A 13,720-nucleotide genomic window follows, 5' to 3' on the forward strand; every position below is an offset into this window, starting at 1 on the left:
GGAGCGTCAACATCGCTTTGGATGTCAAGTTATAGAATATCTAACTCGGCAGAAGAGTGGAATTTCAAGCGAAATAGCGAAATAAATAAAGCCGGCGCTCCCCGGCCGCTGCATTTCAAGAGGTGACGAGTTCGCGCTGTCACAGCGGACGGCTCCCCGGCTCCCCGGCTCCTCGGCCCCCGGCGCCGTCTTATGCTAAGAAGTGCACGGAGATGGCAAGGCGGAGGCTGAAAACCCTGCGCACATTGAAGTTGGAGGCAAGACGGCGTTCCATCCGGGCTGCTGCACCGTGGAGATAAGCAGCCATGTTCTGCCTGACGGGCGGCGCCGCTCTGGAACGGAACCCTTTACATCTCCACTCTCTGAGGCGCTCATCCCGAGCGAGCCGCCCGGAGGAGCTCGGCTCGACATTACGGGGAGACGAACATCTGACTCGGACCTTTCCGGCTTCGGCGCCGTCGGTTCTGGATTCGGAGCCGACGGAGGCTCCGTCAGTCTTCTATTAATAGTTTCATGCAGGTACCAGCCACACAAACCCCCTCCCTGGAGAACATCTGCTCCCTCCCTTCCAAGCCTGAGGATCTGAAGAGATGTGCCGTTTGACCTCACCAGCATCTGCTTCTCCCCGATCGCACAGAGGCGCTTCAGCGTGACCTCAGGTAAGGAACCCGACTGATGCCTACACGCTGACAGCCGCGGGGACCGAACAGCAACATCGTCTCCGTTTGACGTGGACGATGTGAGGCGCGAGGATGACGGACACGCTCCGTCATGTCCGCCTCCCTCAGGAGGAGGAAGCGAGCGCTCAGCAGATGCTGGGACGAGAGGCGCGGAGGGCTTTGCGCTGATGTCACAGCAGAAGGACGCAAAGCTCCTCGGAGCTTCTACGGCAAGGTTTCAACCCACGGACATCCACGGCTGATGTCCACCAATGGTGACATCGGACGGAGCTCCAAGGAGCAGCTGTTTGAATTCCGTCACCCCGGCGTCTGAAGAGCAGCCCCCCCGTCTGAAGGCGTGTTGAGAGCCGGCGTCTCCAAACGTGGAAGAATCAGACGGCGGTGTTGTTTCTAGCATCAGAAGGCGTGGGGGCGGTTTTATTGACAGTGTGAGCGGACAGCTCGATGAAGAAACCTCCGGAGATGCTGCGCATCGATCACGCGGAGGTCATCTCCAGAGACTGCGGCTTTCAGCCCCGCTCGGCTCCCTTCCTTGGAGCGAAGGAGGGTCGCTAGCCATCTCATTGGTATTCCATTAGGCCCGAGCATTCATCACGGATCTGTTTATCACACGTCAGCCGGAGAAAGAGGTGGAGAAGAAAGGGGGAACGGGAGAGATAACAGCTGACCGCACGCCGCCCGGCGGTGACAAAATCCAGCGACACGTCCGCGAGCACCGCCTGGCCGCTGGTGCGACGCGGCTGCGAGAGACATGCGCGCACGGCGTGCGGCACGCTGGCGCCGAGGGTTCGCCGCGCCGCGGAACGGCGGCCATGACGTCAGGACATTACGCTCAGGCGCGACGGCGTGACTCACAGCGAACCCTAACCTCGCACACAATATTCACACTGGAATTCATATCTCACGTTAATAGGAGACGTGTTTTTCTGCGTCCCTCCGTGCACCCGTGCACGCATGACCTTTACTTCCTGGAACAGACACAATGGAGGGAATAAAAACCTCAACACCAATCATAGGTCAGCCTGGAACGGAGGCAGAGCCACAGAGGGAACGGAGATACGCGGCGCTTTGGGGCTGTGTTTAAGAAACAATGGATTCCAAGCTTCGAGCAGATGTCTGAGCTCCACTCGGTCTCATCGTCCCGCTAAAACTAAACCTCCGCCAGCTGATTATCATCGTAACGTCCGAAGCGGCCATCGCACCGCTCTTGTCCAGCGGTGGTAGCTTCCCCTCCCCTGGAGGTCCCAGGATTTGCAAGAACTTGGTGGAGACTTGATCTCCACCAAAACCGGTTCTTACTATTAAGTCATTTATATTCATCTCCTTGGCAACTACCTGGGTGTGAAGACGCAACTGTACTGTTGACAAGCCTTTCCCGGCAGCACGTTGTTCAAGCACCCATCTGTGAACTCGCTCCTCTAGCCGTGGCCAGCTAGCTTTTAGCCCGCGATTAGCTTTTTTAGTTTTCTCCATTACAGTAAGAGTAACCTTCGCTTTTCGCCAGTCCCTTACAAGTTTCTCACTATTTCTTTCTGCTGCTCGATTGCCATTTTCGGCTGCATATTTCACAACTTCCGGCTTCTAACCTGCAGAAAAAGATTTTCTTTTCGGTGCCATTTTTGTTAACCCCTTCTCAGTTGTTTTTATAAGTTACCATGAATGTTGAAATGATCAGTTTTCATAGGTACAGAAGTCGCTGGTTGCTTCTTTTTTCACAACGCACTTCTGCCATGACCCATGGCGTGTGTGTGTGTGTGTGTGTGTGTGTGTGTGTGTGACGATAGCTGTTATATTAAAGACACACACACAAAAACAGACACACACACATCAGAGCAAGAGGGCTCAATAATTTCACACATAAGTCGCTCCAGAGTATAAGTCGAACCCACGGCCAAACTATGAAAAAAACTGCGACTTATAATCCGAAAAATACAGTAATGAGGATTTGGCTGAAAGCAATGGCTGATTAATATCTGGACAAACGGGGAAATTATTGCCATTGAATTGTATTTCAGGGTTTGACAGTGAAATCGGCGCGACCGTTTCTTTGGTGTTTTGGAAATCACGACAACTCCTGCTGAGGATGTTCTGGGGTTTAAGAGCAAATATGTGAACGTCTGACAGAGATGAAGATGAGACGTCTCCGAAGTTACACCTCCCTCAATGTAACTGTGCCATTTATTTATATGAAGGTGTCTCTCCAGCCATGGAGGTCCAGACACACGCTAACATTTCAGGTACCTTCAGAGGAGATGCAACCTGAACTTTGTGAGACTGAACAGATCTTTAACCTGTACCTTAAATTTACTCCGACAGTTCTTCTGACCGGGACTTTTGAGGCTCCTCCTTCCTGCCCCCACAGAGGTGTTAGGTCAAAAAGACTTTTGGAGGAAGCAAAAAGACTTTTGGAGCGAGCTCACACTCACTGGATCCACAACCGCCGACGCCACTGACAATTGGAGAGTCAGTTCTGCCGAGCATGCCTGTACGTCTCCGCAGTGGACAGGAGCAATGTTTTCATCTGTGCATACAGACAACCTCCCTGAGCCCACTGAGGACCAGTGTGAGCAACATTAGATGTGCACACTGTGGCCACACACCAGTATCACACCTGGGATCATAGCTTCCATTTAGTTCATATTTTTCCATCCGTAAACTCGCTTACTACTACTTGCTACATGTTTTGCAGAGCAGACCTTTCTCACTCAAAAAAAGAAAAAATCTCACCCAGTTTCACCGCTTGCTCTTCTATTTGCACATACTCCGACAGATGTTCCAACTTAAAAGAACCGCATTTCTTTTTTACTTTGGTTTGGTGAGTGTACGGATCACATTCACCGCCCGCTTGTTTCGCCGTGATAAGGGGTTAGCATGTTAGCATTAGCATCACTTAACTCCACCACACTGTTATTATTGTTATTTAGCATGTTATTTAGCATGTTATTTAGCAGAGCACGTGGGCAAGTACCGTCAACGCCGTGATTGGCCGCGTAGCGTAATTGCATCGTATCGTATGATTGGCTGGACACCTGTCACTCACGGCAAAATTATACAGAAAAATATATTATATGTCTAATTTATTGGCAATGCGCTCACTGTGCTGGAACGGTTTTCTCGTGCGCTGAGAGTGTGCGAGCAGTGCGCAATTGCGCAGTTGCGCAGCTTAGAGGGAACATTCGAGCTTCAAGTTTGATGGGTTAGGAGGAACATCAGGGGACCCTAGTGGTTTGAATGTACCTTTTGCTCGCTCTAAGCGATCCAGGCAAAACTGTTCTCAGTTCTACTACCTCAGTGGTGGAACAAATGACCAGAAGCAACAAGACTAGCATCATCTCTCTCAACCTTCAAGAAACAGGTAAAAACTGTTCTCTTTCGGGACTTTTTACTGCGCTGATGCCCCAGATCAGGTTAGGCAGCAAGTTAGGCTATGCGGTGTGTGTGTGTGTACGTTTGTGTATGTCTTTGTCCAAAAAAAAAAAAAAAAACTCACTAACCCAAGCTTACTGTTCTTTATATTTCCAGTGCATCATGTATTTGCAAATGTATTTGCAAGTGTATTTGCAGTCCCTATGTCCTCTATTGTAAGTCGCTTTGGATAAAAGCGTCTGCCAAATGCAATGTAATGTAATGTAATGAATGGAGTCCAATCACCTGCTTCCATCTCACCCTCTCCTCTCACACCAACTTCCTGTCCTCTCCCCTCCATCCATAAACCTCCTCTCTGGTCTTCCTCCAGACCTCCTCCCCGGCAGCTCCAACCTAAGCATCCATCCTCGGTCCTTGTCTAAACCATCTCAGTCCAGAACATCCACCATGTGCTGTCCTCTCTGATGGACTCCTTCCTGATCCTCTCCATCCTCCATCTTCCATCTTCCCAACGTCCAAACCATCTCCCTTTTCTCCCAGAGATCCTCATCTCAGTGGGTTTTCACCTGGTTAAACGAAGGTTAAATGTGTCTTCGTTTAATTTGAAACAAATGACATGATCTTGAGTCACACCTCCTGAGGTGGAGGTAAGGATTGGCAGCAGAGGACCAGCCTGGCAGTGGTCCACACCCTCCAGGAGACTCGTGTTAGATAACCAGATTACCATCTCCGCTGTGAGGCCACTGATCTAATCGGGGCTTGAAATAAGAACGAGCAGCCAACAAGAAACATCTGCGGTCACCCGGCAGCAGGTGTGGACAAACACCTCGGCTCCGTTCGCCAACGTGTCCAAGAGTCTCGGAAAATGACGCCGTTTGTCCCGTTCCAGTTTTAGAGGGCCGGGGAACATCTGCTCCCGCCCGGCGTCGCTTTCTTCCATCAATGTGAAGATGTTTCCGGGTTCCGAGACGGGCCCTTCTGAGGCGTCCTCGTACGTGCAGATGATTCCCTGTCCCGTCTCGAGTGAATCTGCATTTATTTCCATTTCCCGTTGCGTGAGCGGCACTCCGGAACTTCACCAACCATCAGGGAGGACATTTGTGGTCCTGTTATTAATGCTCCTCGATTGAGATGTTTGACAGCTCGGACCCACGAGTGAAGTCCTCCCGTGTCTGCAGCGCGTTATCGGGAAAGTATCGCCGAATTGTCGAAAACCGCATCGCAAACAAATGACTTATTGAGGGATTTAAAATACAGGCAGGAACGACGGCAACTCAGACGGAATGCCGATTTAGGATCGTGGTTCGGAGAGCGACGGCCGCCGCCTGCATTCAGCGGATCCGAGCGGCTTCTCTGGGTGGAAAGAAAGCACATTTCCGCAAAAAAAAAATAATAAAAATGGGAAAACGTGTAGCGGGGATGGAGCAGAGCCCGCTCTCGGGAGAAGCATATGGACACGCAGGGCAGGGACAGCTGAGCTCCAGGCAGGAACCCTGAAGCAGGGAACGACCCGTTCGTTACTCCACTTGGAACAAACCTCATCCCGCAGGAGGGACAAAACTGACAACGGAGCACCGGCCAGAGTCCTGGACACCTGCTGGCTAACACATCCGCAATAGCAAGACACTGTCACCTGCATGCTTTCAACCGTAGCCACCAAACATCTTTCCATCGATGATCTCAACACCTCCGCCGTTTCTCCATCGACGACCTCGGGGCCCCAGAAGAGCTGATGCTTCTGCACAGATGACAGTTTGACAGGACCCCGGAAGGACGGCCAAACCCGAGACCCGGGGTGAGGAGGACCACGGGGACCACTGGGACCACGGTGCGGCGAAGGTGGACAATCTCATGAAGACACAGACAAGCTGGACGCCAGCATGTTTATTTCCAGTATGTGAGGAGAACACGAGACATTCTGCGACCGGCGTGCACACACGGATCTACATCAACGTGCTCACAAGGAGAACACGTGCTGAGAAAGTTGTCCTGAAGACACTTTCTATGAACATGCAAGGAGTTCAGGAGACACTGAGGACGCTTCCATATCTGAAGGCTACATCACAGTAGATAATTATCGCACATCCAGGACCTGGAGATCCAGCAGGAGATGAGGACCATCAAGGCACATCATCTAACTCACGGTGCAGATGTGTGCAGGAATGTTCCCGGACCTTCCTGGACCGCGATCGTAGCCCCGATGTAGCCCTGAATGGCAGGCTGCTTAGAGCTTCCTGGGTCACATGACCCCCGGTGGGCGGAGCCTGAAACACCAGGCACCCGGTGCTCCGCCGCCTTGAGAAGATCTCACCCGACCGGCAGTTGACGTTCAAACATCTGGATGTGCTCGTGAATGAAGGTGGAACTGAACATAACTGCTGCTCTCCATGTAACCTTCGCTGGGAAAAAGACCAAGGTGAAGTCAAATTCCACACTGAATCGGCACAACGGCGCTTATAAAGAAGCGTCGCAACAATTAGGTGATTATAAAAAAAAAGAATCAATTTACTCCTTTACTAAGCCTTCTAAGAAGATGCTCCCGGTCTCCCCATCCTGTCCTCGGCCCCCTCCCTTTATTTTGTTAACACGGCCCGTAATCTGCGGCGAGGCTCTCCGCGCGACCATATGCCCACGACAGGAGCCCGAGGGGCCTGGCTGAGAGCCCGCTCACAGCCAGCAAATAAATAATGGCCCATTATGGTGAATCATTGACTGAGCTGTAAAGTTGCGCGGCTTAAAGCAGCAGTTCGCGGCGAGGACGAGCAGAGCGGACGCTTTCAAATGAACGAGTTCGTCGATTCCGCACTTCAGAAGTTGGGGATATAGGCGATCGATGGCGCTTACTCCTGCGGAGTGACAGACCGCATGGCGTCGCCTGCGTCAGGCTTGGATTAAAACCGCCGTCGGACGACTCGGACTTTCAGGAAACACAGCCGCGGTTTATCGTGGACATCGTTTGGTTGAACAGACGGGACGTATGAGAGATAAATCTGGATTTTCTAAGACAAAGAAGGGTTCGTTTGTGACGCGGTTCAGCTCGTTTTGATTTTTCCAGGACACGGAAAAGAGCTTTTATTTGGGTGAGAGACAATATTTGCATGACTATTTCATCCCTGCGGGTGTTCATTTTGATTTCTATTGATTTCATTTTGAGATTTGTCAATGATAGATATTTTGAGCGGTGCTGAAGAAGTCCTCAGAATCTGACTTTGTGTCTTTGGTTGAGTTTTGGATCCACACAGAGGAGGCAGGCTTTAACATCCTGCAGTTACAAGGTGTCTTGGAGTAGACCTGGGGCGTCATCGAAGTATCTGGACACCCGACGGGGCTCCCCATGCTAGTGCAACATCGGCCGATCGCCGTGGCAGCCTGGGAACGAGGGATTATGGAGACATTTCCATCTTCTTCGCGGATCGGACTTTGACACCAGGTCCTGGAAAGCGTTCGCCGGAAAACTGCCGCTTGCCGCTTTTGATGTTTTCATCTTTTGCGGCTACTGATGTTAATCTTTTAATTGATTCGGGAGTTGAAACGGTCAGAGCTTTGCCAATTTATGTCATTGTATTTTCCTCAATCTGAGGGTTACAGTGCTGACATTTGAAGAAGAACTGAAAACAAAGATGTCGCTTTGAAACACAGGAAAAGAAAAGAATATTTATTTGCCGTCGCCTTGAGCCACCTTTCACTGAGTGCACGCCGAACACGACGACTCCGGGTCTTAACTTAATGTTGATGTAAGAACGAATAAATAATGGTGTCCATGTTTGTTATGTTCCAGCACGCCTCGCTGAAAGCGGCGCTTTCTCTGCGGCGCCCGAATGCAAACAGTTCCTGCTTCCCTTAATGCCTGATTTACATTTAAAGGCAATAAGCTCACCCTGCGATCGCCCGCCCCGGCTCGTGTTTTCTCTCGACCGGCTCGGCGGGGGAGCCCGCGGTCCGGGCAAACCGTCAAACGCACAACACTGGCCAAAATATCTGTCCGCGGCCCGAAAGCGAGGGTAATTGATGCTATCGCTTACGTTGCATGTTGGAAAGGCGACGGATCCAGAGGACAGCGGAGCCAGGGGAGCGCGCCGCCGCCGCCGCCGGCTGTCAGGTATTGATGTCACTCTTTGAGCTGCAAATGAGTTGAAGTGGCAGAATAATGGACCTCCGTCAAAGGGAAGGAGCAATTTATGGCAAAAACAAAAGATTCATTCATTCATCCGTCCACCCCTCCCGCCCGCCGGCCCGTCCTCCGCTCCGCCATCAATTATGGTTCAGTATCAGAGACGTGTGATCTGTTTGGATGGGCCTGTTATGCAAATGGGGTGCGGAGGATGTGGCGTCAAGTGTTTTATCACTTGTGAGCCTCCGTCTTCTCGCCGCCGCAAAAAATCCATTTGGGCTCCCTTTGACCCGTCGAGCAGCTGTGGAGGGAGAGCGGGAGGTGTTACCCGTCTGTGCGGAGGCGGCGGCGGACTCCGCAGACGGTCTGCGGGGACATCGGCCGGCTTCGCTTAAAAACCGCGTCCAGGCGGACCCTAGAAGCAGACAGGCTGGATCTGGAGGTCGCAAACGGGTTTAGCTCAAAGCCGATCCGATCGATAGTTTTTATAAGCGGCCAAAGATCCGCTCATTAAGTCAAACCCTCAGATGATTAGAACCTGCCTCAGCAGTTCCTCCGAGCTCCGGAGAATCTTTAGTGTCTGTCAGCTCGCCGCCAGGGTTTGGGGCCGGTCGTTTGGACCCCGACGCTTCCCGCTCATTAACGGCAGCCGGCTCTTTGAAGACGGCGGATAAAGCAGCTTCACCGCGGCCCGAGGGGATCATCAGGCCAGGCCTCGCGTCCACGTGGACCTCTGAAAACCAGAGGTCGGTCCGCTCCTGGGGGATCCTCTGTCATCTGCAGCGCAGAAGTTCCACCTTCACTTCCTTCACTCTGTTCTTGTTTGTTAGGCATCACGTTCTGCACATCTGCAATCTCAAAGCTCTCAAGGAAACGGATCGGCTTCACCGACCGGGTTCCGACAGTCGCGTCCCGCTCCACCCGAGCCGAACATCTACTCGAAAATACCAGGTTTCCTCGAACGTCCCCACCCTTCCTCGGCTTGAGCAGGGTGTGGCGTTCGACGGCTTCTTCACGTCACCCAATCCAGCAAAAGTTTAACATGAACGCATCAAACCGGCGCGTCCGTTACGTAAGAGACACGGCTTCAAGCGTGGAAGTCCAAACTAGCTGTGCTCGTTTGGTCTCCTTGCCATCAACGCATGAGATCCGCTGGCCTTCATCTGCTCCTACCCGACTGGAAGGACGCCACTGAGTCACAGGACGTACTGTGCATTCCTGCCATCGGAGGTTACAATAGGAAGAAACAGCACGCCTGAATTGCGAAGGAGAGTTGTTTTGTTTCCAGGGAACCGGCCCGGATCTATAACGCCACCAGCTCGCCTCAGACTGAAGAGACAAATCGACGCGGAGACGTTTTCCCGCTCAGATACGCCTCCTCCTTCTCACGTCGGATTTTTCCTCCCGGACCTCGTGTCGACCGGACCGACTCAGACCAGAAGAGAAGCGACTGCAGTCTCTGAAGCTGTTCATAAGCGTTCACGCATTGCTTCTTCATCGGAGGTTCTTCGCGCTGACCCCAACATTTGGCGCTGAAACGCCGCCAAGACAACCTCCCTCAGTGACTGACATGAATCATCACGGACCCGGTTGGTGAGCCACTTCTCCCCGAACGCGGGAGCAGGACTGCAGAGCTGCGTGAAAATTCACAGCCCGGGCGTGAAGATCGCCGGCTCAGGGTATATTTTCCGAGGCCGGGACGCAGAACATCCCGTCTGGGCGAGCACCGGACACCTTTTGTTCCAGATGACTTCCTGAACCGGCAGCAGAAGTGAAGTCGGTGTACTTCGGGGAGCAGCGGCGTCTCCTCGACCTCAGAGAGACCTCACAATCCTTCTAGCGCCCAATTAGATCTGAGTGTTCGCTCCCGCGAGAGGCTGCCAGAATAAACTCAGGTACTGCCAAATAATTCTGCACGGAGAGAAATATCCAGGCTCGGAGGCGGGGCGTGGACCTCAAGCCACCTGTCCCTCAAACGGGAAACATCTCAGCAGCAGGCCGTGGAGCCGCTGCAGAGCGTGGCGCCGGGCCGCCGGCTGAAGACCGGGCGCCTTCCCCACATCTGTTCGCGGCGGGTCTGTGACGGGTTTCTCCTCGGAGGAGGTCTTCATCACTTGTTGCTGAATAAAGTCACAAATTGCGGCTTGTCAGGATGATGGCGGGGTCTGAAACGGGATCCGTGATGTTTAACCTTTAGCGCTCCCACTCGCTGACGGATGGGGCTTGGCATGTTCAGCCTTCAGGGAGGAGACCAAAATAGTTCAGATGTTATGTCGGGAGAAGAACTAATAGATGCGGCGTCATGATATCATACGGGGCCCGATTGGAGAAACATCATCCACCTGCTTTGGGTGAACGGAAGAACGAACGGGGGGGGGGGGGATTCTGTTCCGATTGACCTTGGAAATCAGAGAATTCATCCAGAATCAGCAAAAATAAAATCACCCCGGAAGAAAGCCTGAACACGGCGATAGAATAAAACAGGACGGCGTCTGCCGCTTGCCTGCAGGAGGCTGGCTTGTCAGGATGATGGCGGGCAAGCAGCGTCTTCTGAGTGGCTGCAGCCGACGGCTCCTCCGTCACAACGGAAAACAAAAATAAAAGAAGCGAAAGAAAATGGGGTCCGACACACAAGTCGGCAGCTTCGTGGATACCTGAGCACAACGACCAGCTCCCGGGCACAACAAGAACATCGGGGCTACACGCTGGACCACTGCGCTTCCTGTTTTCCTTATGACACACACACACCTCCTGGCCTTGTCTCCAGCATACTTGTCTTCTCAGAGTCCAAAGCCTGTATGCCTGACCGGCTCAAGAAAAAAAAGTTCCTGTGCTGCGTCGCCGGGAGAGACCAGACAAAGATGTCGGAGTCAGAGCGGACATGGAGCTTCGGAGTGAAGGATGACTCACTTTTCATGTCCAACTTCTCCGGGTGACGTCAGCAGAGGTTCACTTGGTCTCGGCGCACAGTTTGGCACCCAAGGGTTTTTACACCTCCCTGGATCCCTTTGGCCTGGAGGCTCGATGGTTCAGTCCAAACCATCAAGCGTGGTTTGGTACGCCTCAAACCAAGGACACCATGTGAGCTCCTCATGCTTTCGACCGTTAAATGTTGACCAGCCTCCACTTGAGGTGGAGCCTTTTGGCAACAAGGAGTTCACCGGACCAACACAGACAGCGGAGGTTCAGCGTCCTGCCGAAGGACACTTTGGCCTGGGGAGGAGGCGGCCGCCCTCCTTCTGACTGGATGATCGCCAAGCCTACCACTTGATCCCCGGAGCGAGTAACTTATGTCGGCCAAAAATATTTATTTGCCAAAAACACGCCGATGTCAGACAGTCTCATTTCCAAGCAGCGACTTGCCGAGACAAAGACGAGCGAGGGCCTTGGACGTTCCACGGACGAGTCTCTAAATAATTGTTCAAACGTGGAACGGCGCTGAAAGCTTTGAGCCCCACCGTCGGTTGTCGCCCCCAATCGACCCCCACGGGGGCGCAGACACCGAGCATACAAGTGAACACGGATTGCGGCAGCGAGTGGACCGCTTTACATCAACTAACTCCGATATACATCAGTTCATTAGGCATCTACTTACCGTGAAAAGGCCACGCCGGCTGCAAAACAACCCACCGCCCACTCCCTACCCGTCTGTCCGTCTCCATCTTAACCCCCCCCATACACACACACACACACACACCAGTTCTAATAACCCAAAGAGGCCGCCCTGCAACACATTTACATGTCTCATAATGTGGTAGACTGACAACGGCGTCTGTCATTACGCGCACCATTAAAACACAGCAGTAGACTAATGTCGCACTTCCGCGAGGAGGAGAAGCAGGAGAGGACGTGGGAGCGGAGGCCAAACAAGCAGCGTCGGAGAAGGGGGAGGAAGAAGAGCTGTTTGGGAGGAGGCGGAGGAGGGCTACCGTTTAAAGGTGCAGAGGAAGAAGGCTGTGATGAGTCAAAAGGGGTGGAGGTGGAGGTGCTGGAGTCAGATCGTAAGAGGTGACGGGCAATCTGAGGCCAGCAGATATTGAAAGTCCGGAGTTGTTGGGAGCTTCATCCACAAGATATCCGCCTGCGTGCGCGTCTCCCATGGCAAATGTATCCGAGTTGAGCGACGAACCGATCGACATCAAACCCAACGGTTTAAAGTCACATCAAAACCCTGCCACGAAACCCTGCCACGAGGAACCCTCATTTCCTCTGGAGCCCGTGGAATTCTGGTCTCCGGGAGTTGGAGAAACCCTGACTGCAAAATCGCCCGATACCTAAAGGTGTTTTCCAGGTGGACGTTCAGCTCGGCGCTTGCTGGGAGCAAAGGTATGGCGAGGCGGCTGGACAGATTCCACAGAATACTGATCTAGAGTTTGGACGTCAGCCTGCACACTCCAGGAGCTCTGAATGGTTGCCATCAGCAGGCAGCTAACTGCAGGGTTAGCGACAACGGATGAATGGATGAATAAATGAATGGATGAGTGACCCCCCCAAGTTCTAACATTTCTTCAGATCCTGAACCAGGACTTTGCACCAACAAGGCTTTGGCTTCATCTGGTAGCATCTACCAGAGCTGCACTTGATATGCAGCGCGTGTCCAATGGAAGCTCTGATCTCCAGGCCCGTTCTGGTGAATAACGATGGCCAAAAACGTCGATCGGCCGCAGGAGGTCCGGGACCGAAGACGAGACTTGACGTCGGACCCGGTTCTTTCGGGACCGACGCCTGAATGCTGATGAACGGAGGAGCCGGACTCCTCGGGCAGCAGCAGATGGGTGACCAGATTGCATGTAAGGCGACGCATCCCGGCGCGGCAACAAACCCACCGATTGGTCAGTTTCACTTGGCCGCGATGCAAATGGAAGCCGGCACGGGTTTTTTTTCCTCGTCCCAAAATCACACCCGTCTTTATATTCTCACTTCCTGTCAGACGTGCGTTTGCAGATACTACATTAGAGCAGCAGCGGGTGGAGACGCAAAGGTCTGTTTCCACCGCCGACCCGTCCATTGATCGGCCGATACCCGGCCGACGGGATTGGGATCGGGTCGGCCGCCGGGGTCGCGAGATGGCCGTGAGTTTGGCTGTGACGCCACCGTGGTACGGCGAATGAGAACCATCAGGACCAAATTAGCTCCGGAGAGACGGCTCACGTACCGGCTAATCGATCAAGATCACGTTAGATTTACTCTCTAAATAGGCGTATCGATCACACCCCGCCGCCGCCAACAGTCGGCTCCAAACGTAGCCTTCGGTCCGATCCCGCGGCTCACAGTGATCTGCGGTGGAAGGTGAACATCTGGACGGACGTGGAAGCAGAGACAGGCGGCGTCGGCCTCAGGTTTGGAATCCCAACAAGTTAGACGCCACCGAGCGGCGAAGGCAGCGGAGGCTAACGCGGCGCAAGACAGGTTTATCTTCTGGACGAGAGACGGAGCGAAGAACCACCGGAGCCTGCTTCCCCGGGGACGGGGTGAAGCTCCGAGCAGGCGGCCTTCAAGGAGCCGGGCTGACCGGAGCAGCAGAACCTCAGCGGAAGACGCAGACGTTGAATACAAAGCTTCT

At 53.2% G+C, this 13,720-nt stretch overlaps 1 protein-coding gene across 3 annotated transcripts in view; it reads right to left on the minus strand.

Annotated features, from left to right (window-relative positions):
* LOC147225516 (ephrin type-B receptor 1-like) overlaps nt 1-13,720 on the minus strand; it is a 67,709-nt gene that overhangs the window by 52,989 nt on the left and 1,000 nt on the right. The gene's annotated exons all lie outside the window — the stretch shown is intronic.

This window comes from Fistularia commersonii, chromosome 16 (assembly GCF_037954325.1).
Source record: "Fistularia commersonii isolate RoL2024-O1a breed Wild chromosome 16, RoL_Fcom_v1.0, whole genome shotgun sequence".
NCBI lineage: Eukaryota > Metazoa > Chordata > Actinopteri > Syngnathiformes > Fistulariidae > Fistularia > Fistularia commersonii.